A 9,236-nucleotide genomic window follows, 5' to 3' on the forward strand; every position below is an offset into this window, starting at 1 on the left:
CGTCGTGCTAATAACGCGAAGGTCGCAAGTTCGAGACCTGTATGGGCCATTTTTCGCTTTTCAAATTTTTCTATTGAAGTCGTTTTTAGGAGTAAATATATATTAGCTTCAGTTAGTTAAACGCATTGGCCTATTAGCTCAGTTGGTTAGAGCGTCGTGCTAATAACGCGAAGGTCGCAGGTTCGAGACCTGCATGGGCCATGTTTTCTTTTAGCACGTTTTTATTAGGGTTTTTGTATATTATAAATTTAAAAGGAGTTGTCATAAATTGTTAAAATAAAATAGTTGAAGATACGATTTTGATTTAAAAATTAGATATTTTATGAATTTCTATAATTTTTGTCTTTTCAAATTCCATATCCCAATTTCTTCTCATTCTTTTTCAATAATTTCTCCTAACTCTTTTTATATTTTGTTAGTAGAATAAATTATATTTTGTCATTTCAACTACGCCGTTTTTACAATTTGCTATCGAAACTTTTTTTTTTGTCAACTTACCATCTCAACTTTGCGAAATTTACACTTTGCATACATGATCTTCTTTTTGTTTATGTTGAAATTTTGTAAAGTTGAGATGGTAAGTTGACACGAAAAAAAATTTAGATGCTAAAGTATAAAAGCGGCCATAGTTCGAATGGCAAAACATAATTAACCCTTTTTAATATTTCAATTTATCTAACTAATGTATATATTTTAAAACACTAAATTACTTTTTTTTCTTTTAATTTGAAGAAAGGATTTGAAAAAATAATTTCAAATTACTCCATTCGAAAGGAATTGAAAAAATTCGTTCATATTTATTTAAATTTATTCAAAATTAAAATAAAAAATTTAAAAAAATTTAAAATTAGAATTATCCAACCTTTTAAAAGATTTGTTATTAAGGACTTGAATCCCGCGTGATTTCAAATTTTTTAATCCAAATAAATTTAAAAGTAATTCATTTTGGTTGTCGTAATATTGATTGACTTAAATGCCCTTCAATATATTTATTATCTTTTTGATTAATTTGTTCCGTCAATTATTTTCTATTCGCATACATTTGAAATTAATATATTTTATTACTTTCAATCAATTATTCATTTACTTATAAATATAATTTAAATTATACATACAAATCAAGTGTGATTCATTAAGCGATATTCAAATATTTATGCTACTAATTAGCACTTTATGATTCGATTTGCATTTATTCTTTTTCATTTTTTTGGGAAAAATATAAATGGAAAGTTGTAAGTAAATTGAACTATAAAAACATAAAAATATATATAAAAAAGAATTGATCAATAATTAAAATTAATGTATTTAGATTAAACCATCATGGAATATGGAATATGGAATATGGAACTCTATATTTCGTAAATCAATAAATTAAATAATAAAAATTAGAAAATTAATGAAACTATCCAAATTTGTGTATATTTGGTGCCTAATTGAATTGTTACAATACTATATTTATATTTATATAAATAAATAATAGATATCATTTTTTGTGTTGGAAAAAAAATCTAATATCATGAGATTTTACTAAACTGAGAATGTATAAATAAATAAATTTTAAAAATTAAAGTACTCGATAAAAATGTATTGAGTGAAGAAATTGAATACAATCAGTTATTGATTAACTTATTCAAATAAATATGGAACTTTTTTCCAGATAAATATGAATAACAATTTCAATTTGAAATATGTAATTTCTTATATGAACAATTTTAATCTAAATGGGCTATCTTAGTGTAGTATGAATATTACTTAGGTCGATAATCCCATTGATTATATATATATATTTATAATTATACCCTTAATTAGATAATTATAAAATTAATTATAATTTCTTTTTATATATATAAATAACTTCATGTTATTTTAATACAACTATACCAATGTTTCTAGTGTCCATAATACTATAAATTAATTTATTTTAAATTTAATTTGTTGGTTTATATATTTTATTTTTATTTATAATATATTTTAAAATTTTAAAAATTATTTATTATATACACATAGGCATGATGTACTACACCAGCTAATTATGTATAAATTTATTGTTTTAGGCTTTGGCTTAGGCTTATTTTACTTCAGGGATCTTTCTATCAACAGAAATCATATATTCTGTTGGTTGCCACATCAACGGCCTATTAGCTCAGTTGGTTAGAGCGTCGTGCTAATAACGCGAAGGTCGCAGGTTCGAGACCTGCATGGGCCATTTTTTATTTACGGTGCTACCATTTGTTGTTGCTCGTCCCTAAAGTGCTGAATGGGTCTTTATCTGATTCTTGTGCAGATTCTTTGTAAGCTTTGTGTCCACGACGGTAGCTCTATCTGATTTAGTCTCTCAGGAATCCATATTCCGATTTTAATCAATTATGTGATTCCCTTTCAGTAACAGAAGAAGAGGATCCGGAATTGGTTTGGCATGCAGATCCAGTCTTACAGGGATTCCTTGTAGTTGGACATCTTCTTTCGACTAGATCTTTTCATTTAGAGGCACTTCAGTCTACACTAACTGCTGCTTTTAATCCTGTTCGAGGAATGGAGCTCCAAATAATAGAGAGAGACCGTTTTCTACTAAGATTTTTCCATATTCTTGATCAGCAAAAGGTCTTAGCGAGTTGTCCATGGGCCTATGAAAAGAATTTCGTTATCTTGGCTGCAGTTGAATCGTCTGAAAATCCGACCATCGTTGATCTAAATTGGTGCGAGTTTCACACCCATATTCACTGGCTTTCCCATTGAAAAAAAATGACAAAAGAAGTGGCATCACTGATTGGTAACAAACTGATTGATGTTTATATGGACACAAATGGTACTTCTTAGGGATCATCTATCAGAATTCGCATTGCTCTCGATGTTACAAAGCCCCTTAAAAGAGCTTTGAAGATACGAATGATTATCTGTTAACTTTCACGTACGAAAGAATACCAAATTTTTGTTACTTTTGTGGATGCCTTGGATACATCTCTAGTTCATGTGAATCCTAGTTTAATGATGAGTTTGTCGATCCCAGTGAGAATACCCCTTTCGGAGCATGGCTTCGAGCACCACCCCGATCAACATTGCGGTGCCGGAACTCAAATTTCTCTCCACAAAACAATTATTCTAACCCCAAGCGCCTATATTTTCACTCCACGAATCCTAGCCATAACACATCATATAACCCCAACAGAAAAGGCCAAGCCTTTCTCGGTGAATTTGTTCCATTCCCAAATATCAATCCCACCACTACAGACACAAACACTATCCATCCACCCCACTGCCTAACTAGCTGCATGACACCATAACCCGACCACCCATATCCGACCTCAATCTGATACCGCACTTGCATGAACCTAACCCTCTATCATTTACAGTAGATACCAACTCTTTTACTACTCACCATGCCCCCATATCAAACAACTTAAACATACCCACATCCTCCACTCTCCTTATCTTCGTTTTCCCTCAATTAGCTATCGACCAACCTCTACCTGATAACTTTGATAGCATCACACAAATCCCTCTCACAAATAAACTTTCCAAGCATATTACTCGTAAACCAACTACCACCTATAAATCCCAATCCGAACCAAAATTACTCTTACCTCAGAAGCGGAGACTGCGGAGCAGTCTAGCCAATCCTCATGAGTTTGTTAGTTTGGAACTGCCAACCCCTCCTTGGTTTTTTTTGGCAAAAACCAAGCCTTCTTCTTGCCAAATTGAAAATTTGAAACGACGTTTTGATCTTCATGGCTTTTGTGTTGACTCAGTTTGAAGGAGTGGTGGATTAGTAATGCTTTGGGACAGGGAGATTGAAGTTCAATTGCAAACTTACTCTAGAAATCATATTAATGTCTCGATTAGACTAATGAAAACCATGAATGGTGGCGGTTCACGGGCTTCTACGGCGAACCCGATACTAGTAATCGGGAAAGTTCTTGGAGATTGCTAGTTGCATTACATGCGCAATCAGGACGTCCTTGGTTGTGTGCGGGCGACTTCAATGAAATCATTAGCCAAAAAAAAAATCGAGAGGACCCCCTCGACCTAACTGGCAACTCAGAAACTTTCAAAGGGCTTTGGAAATCAGTGAACTATCAGACATTGGTTTCTCGGGAGAACCGTTTACATGGTCCAATCACCAACAGCGTCTTCACACCGTTTGGGAACACTTAGATAGAGCTTGTGCTAACTCTCACTAGACTGGAGTCTTTCCGAATGCGGAGGTTGTGCACTTAGTGGTTTCTTACTTAGATCATGTCCCTTTACTTGTTAGACTCTTTCAGCAGCCATCTTTCAGGTGTAAGGGAACTCGGCCATTTAGATTTGAAGTCTTGTGGCTTCAATCATAATACTGTAGGTCTGTTGTTCGTGGATAGCTAGGAAGGAGAGTTAACGACTGATGGGCCTAGAAGGGTTTTCAAAAAGATGGAGGTCTGCAGGCGAAATTTAGGTGTTTGGAGTAAGAGATTGTAGGCAGGCTAAGGAAACAATAGAGAAATTGGAGAAGAGATTCCTGGCTATCCAGTCCGGCGCTATTGCTTGTGAAAGAACGAATGAAGTAGCAAAAATTAGGCGTGAATTGGAAAAGGTGGCAACTCATGAAGAAACTTCTTGGAAGCAACAAAGCAAAGCACTATAGCTAAAAGAGGGGGACCGAAACACAAGCTACTTTCATCAACAAGTCAGTCATCAATTTTGCCCAAATCTTATCTCAAAAATCAGAAACCGAATGAGAGCATGGGTTAAAAAAGAAGAATTCAATAATGCATTATTTCTCACTTCCAAGAGGTTTTCACTTCTAGTCGATCGAGTTTGGATGATATTGCCTGAAGGACGACTCACTTGAGATGAGCTGTGAGATGAGCTGTGGATATGAATATGGCGGAGGATCTAGTGCAACCATACTCGAAAACTGATGTTACTAGAGCCCTATTCCAAATGGCTCCCTTGAAATCATCCAGACCAGACGGTATGTCCCCAGTTTTATTCCGAAAACACTGGCACATAGTTAAAAATAATGTTGTGCTTGTGTACTTCGTTTGCTTAACTCTCATGACATGCTTCCCTACCTTAATGAAACTCATACTGTTCTTATTCTTAAGTGCCAAAACCCAAAAATGCTAACAAATTTTCGTCCAATCAGCTTATCCAATGTTATATATAAGATTACATCAAAAGCTGTCGTGAATCCTCTGAAAATTATACTTGATCTTATTATCTCACAAGCCCAATCCACGTTTGTCCCAGGGCGATTTATCACGGATAACATTCTCTTAGCCGTCAAACTAAATCATTTCATGAATACTACGACTACAGATAAACAGGGATACATGGCAATGAAGCTTGATGTAAGCAAAGCTTATGATAAAGTTGATCTTGGAGCATGTATTATCTAAACTTGGCTTCCTTCCCAATTTCATTCGTCATGTCATGCTCTTTGTTTTTTCAGTCTCTTACTCATTCATGTTAGGTGGGAAAGAATTTGGGTCTCTTGTTCCTCTAAGGGGGCTTCATCAAGGAGACCCTCTATCACTTTATTTATTCATTCTTTATACAAAATCGTTTAGTTCTTTGTTGCAACAAGCAACAAGCCGAATCGCCTAACCAGATTAGAGGGATTTCTATCTGTCGAGGTGTTCTGGGTATTTCCCATCTTCTATTCGCAGATGATACACTGATATCCGCACAAGCTTTAGGTGAGGATGGTCGATCCATCAAGGAAATTTTGGAGATCTACAGACGTGCATCAGGACAAGAGATCAATTTTCAAAATTCGTTAGTGGCCTTCAGCAAAAATACTCAAATGGATGGTCGTGCAACAGTTATCCAGGAAGTGCACATCGGGATGGAGAACAAGATGGAGTTGTACATTGCCCTCCCTTCAAGAACTGCACGCTCAAAAAGAGAATTATTCTCTTCCATTCGCGAGAGAATCTGGAACAAAATCAATGGTTGGAATGAGAAACTCTTATCATAAATGGGGAAGGAGGTCTTAATTAGATCAGTGTTGCAGGTCATCCCTTCTTACGCCATGGGATTTTTCAAACTACCGATAACTTTCTTGCGAGAAATCCACGGCATGATCTCAAACTTTTAGTGGAATACAAGAGCCGAACAAAATTTATTGGCTTTCTTGGCAACAATTATGCCATAGTAAGCTACAGGAAGGTATTAGATTTCGACAAGTTCACTTTTTTAATCTCGCTATGCTAGCAAAACAACTTTGGAGAATCCTTAGTCATTCGATTAATTTGCTTACTCGAGTCCTCCGTGCAAGATATTTTCCGAATAGTAATATTCTCTCAGCAACAATAGGTTGGCGTCCTTTTTCACATGGAGGAGTCTCTTGGCGACATAACCGATTCCACGAGCAGGGTGTAGATGGAGAGTGGGCTCTGGCGACTCTATCAGAGTGTGGGTGGACCCTTGGTTACCACGACCAGCCAACTTTTCAGCCTATCACATTCCCTCCTGTTGGCAATAATGATTTTCGAGTGTCTGCATTGATTGATGTTAATTTACATGAGTGGAATTCCAGCTTGATGTACATTGATAAAAAATATTACCTTGTAAGGGTAAAAAAGTATTAACGTATATGAGGCACACATTAAACAAATGCAGCCCACCACACCATACATTTGATGTTCATTGATTTGACTATTTTTTGCTCCCTCGAAAGTCGCACTTCACCTGGTGTGTATTTGTGCCGTAGGTAAAATTTTCAATTTTTATCCCTTAGTAAAAACCTCGACCACATCATTGACGCTGTCTGTGGGAATATTTACCTCGACACTGAGTATGCAAACCAATTCTCGAGCCTTGGCGGAACAAGACCCGCCTCGCAAACAGTCACCACCCCAGGAGGTAACCCCCCTGACGCATGAGCAAGTACCCCTTAATGGGAAGATTCCTCCACCACATCGACAATCTCCGCCCGCGCCTCCCGATCCAACTGACGTAAGAAGCTTTGCTCGCCCTGATATGCGACGCATCTACTCGAGCGGCGGCCCAAGCCGTACCTACGAACCCACCCCCTCCTTCCCCTCGCAAAAGTCGAGAATTATCCTCGGCTCTCGAGGAGGAGGACCAGAGGCGGGAGGAAGTGAACAACAAGATCTCTAGGCCTGAAGTTGCACAGACTCAAGGTCATAATCTCCGCAATCGAGAATCTTTCGCTCCCCCACTACCTAAGGGAGTCGAGGCTTCCTACTTGTCATTGGTTGTAGCTCCTCCAAGACGTAGCCCTTTTGCCTCGAACATTCTAGCTGAAGCGCTCCCAGCAGGCCTCAAGGTCTCGAATTTATTGGAATATGATGGGACAGGATACCCACAAGAACACTTAGACAAATTTTACGCCAAGATTGATTGGTACGATCTGAGTGATGCCGCTTACTGCAAGGTCTTCGCACTACGCTCTCGAAACGTGCATTAGCTTGGTTCAACCAACTGCCCGTTGGAACTATTTCTAGCCTCGAGCAGTTGGTTCAACGTTTCTTGCATCACTTTTCCATGAATAAAAAAGTTCCAAAAATGACTACATCTTTATTTACCATTTGCCAAAAGGAGGGCGAAACTTTGAGACACTACATCCAAAGATTTGTGGACGCAGTGCATGAAGTTTCCCATGTTAATCATGAGTTGTTAGCTAGTATTATCCAACAGAACCTGCTATCGGGAAGATTCAAGGAGTCCATAGCCAGCAAGCCCCCTAGCACTATGGAAGATTTACTCGTGCGCTCCTAGAAAAATACATCCGGATTGAGAAGTCTAATACTTTGGATCATTCCCTTAGCGGCAAAAGGAAGGGTCGGGAAGAGGAAAAGGAGCCGAAAAAGAAAAAGGAACGCAAGCATGTACCTCCGGCGGGGTTCGCTCACTATACCCCCTTGAACGCTCCCAGGGGGGAGATATTAATGATGGCGGAACAACAAGGGAAAATCAGTCAATGGCCGGCAAAGATGAAAGATAACCCCAAGAGACTCAAATCCGATAAGTATTATCGTTTTCACCGGGACAGGGGACACACGATGGAGGATGCCATCACCTGAAGAATGAGATAGAAAAATTGATCCAGTGGGGACACTTAAAGGAATATGTCAACCACTCTCCATAACGACGCCAATTTGACCTTGGGACGAATGTGCCAACTCCTCGTGACGATAACTATCCCACCGCAGGAGTCATCCCATAACCTCAAAATGATTAACAAGCCACGAAGGAATAACTCAAAGTTCACGTAGCGGAAAAAATTATTTTTTGGCTATTCACTTGTAATAGGAGAAAACTCAAGTAGTAGCTCAACATATCCTTCTCCTCTTCTGATTTTCCCTAAAACTTTGTATTCCGAATTTTAAGTAATGAAGTTAGTTTTCCTGTTGTAGTCCCAACAAATGAAACAAATTTAAACATAGAGATCCTTGAAATTTCACGAGGACCCTAGAGGCAAAAATCGTCATTGTCATATAAGCAAAATTCGCTATTGCCCGGGACCCCTTAAAAGGAACTTTCATTGAGATCCTCATCAATAATGCCACCCCGAAAACTTTACATCCCTTTGAAGTTGGTAAAAGACCGACTCCGGGACATGAAGTATCCTTTGAGGCAACATCCCATTATCAAATTCTTGAGGCAATGTCCCCTCATAAAATTATTGGACTCGAAAAATGTTGCCCCCCCTTCCGAAGTTGGTAAAAACGTAATTCTGGGGCTTGAGCAAAAACTTCCCTTGAGGCAACATCTGATGAATACAAATCATAAGAGAACAAAACAAACACTTAGTAAATGTAGTGACTACATTTATGAATATGGAGTACTATCGAGTTACCTACCAAAATTTTCAACCTAATGGATGGTGAAAAAATCACCCCAAGAGGCAACGTTCTTAAAAAAATTGCATCGCTTCACCTTCTCCAAGGTCTTTGGGGGCTCCATAAGAATTGTTTATGGGGAATCTCATCTCTTGAAGATGACGTCAAATTCTTCAAAACAAATGAAAGAATTCGGCACAAAAGATAAATAAACTTTGAATAACCTCTACTAATAGAGAATGGGAACAAATATTATTAAGAGATATTTGATAGTATAGTGGTTGGAGTTCTTATTTTCCACTTTTTTGACCTGAGTTCAAAACCTATGAGGAACGCAACAATAAGCACCTTCTCCCAACACTTGAGGACTCGAGCCAAAGGCTCGAGGTGGGTGCGAGGGGGCGCCTCGAGCCGCAACACTAGGCGCTAGCTCGAGGCGGTTCCTCGCAC

General features: G+C 37.9%; 2 non-coding genes across 2 annotated transcripts; both read left to right on the plus strand.

Annotated features, from left to right (window-relative positions):
* TRNAI-AAU lies at nt 128-201 on the plus strand. The gene has a single exon. It is a non-coding gene; the product is annotated as a tRNA-Ile (tRNA).
* On the plus strand, nt 2,133-2,206 carry TRNAI-AAU. The gene has a single exon. It is a non-coding gene; the product is annotated as a tRNA-Ile (tRNA).

The sequence above is a fragment of the Sesamum indicum genome, linkage group LG8, assembly GCF_000512975.1.
Source record: "Sesamum indicum cultivar Zhongzhi No. 13 linkage group LG8, S_indicum_v1.0, whole genome shotgun sequence".
NCBI classification, from domain to species: domain Eukaryota; kingdom Viridiplantae; phylum Streptophyta; class Magnoliopsida; order Lamiales; family Pedaliaceae; genus Sesamum; species Sesamum indicum.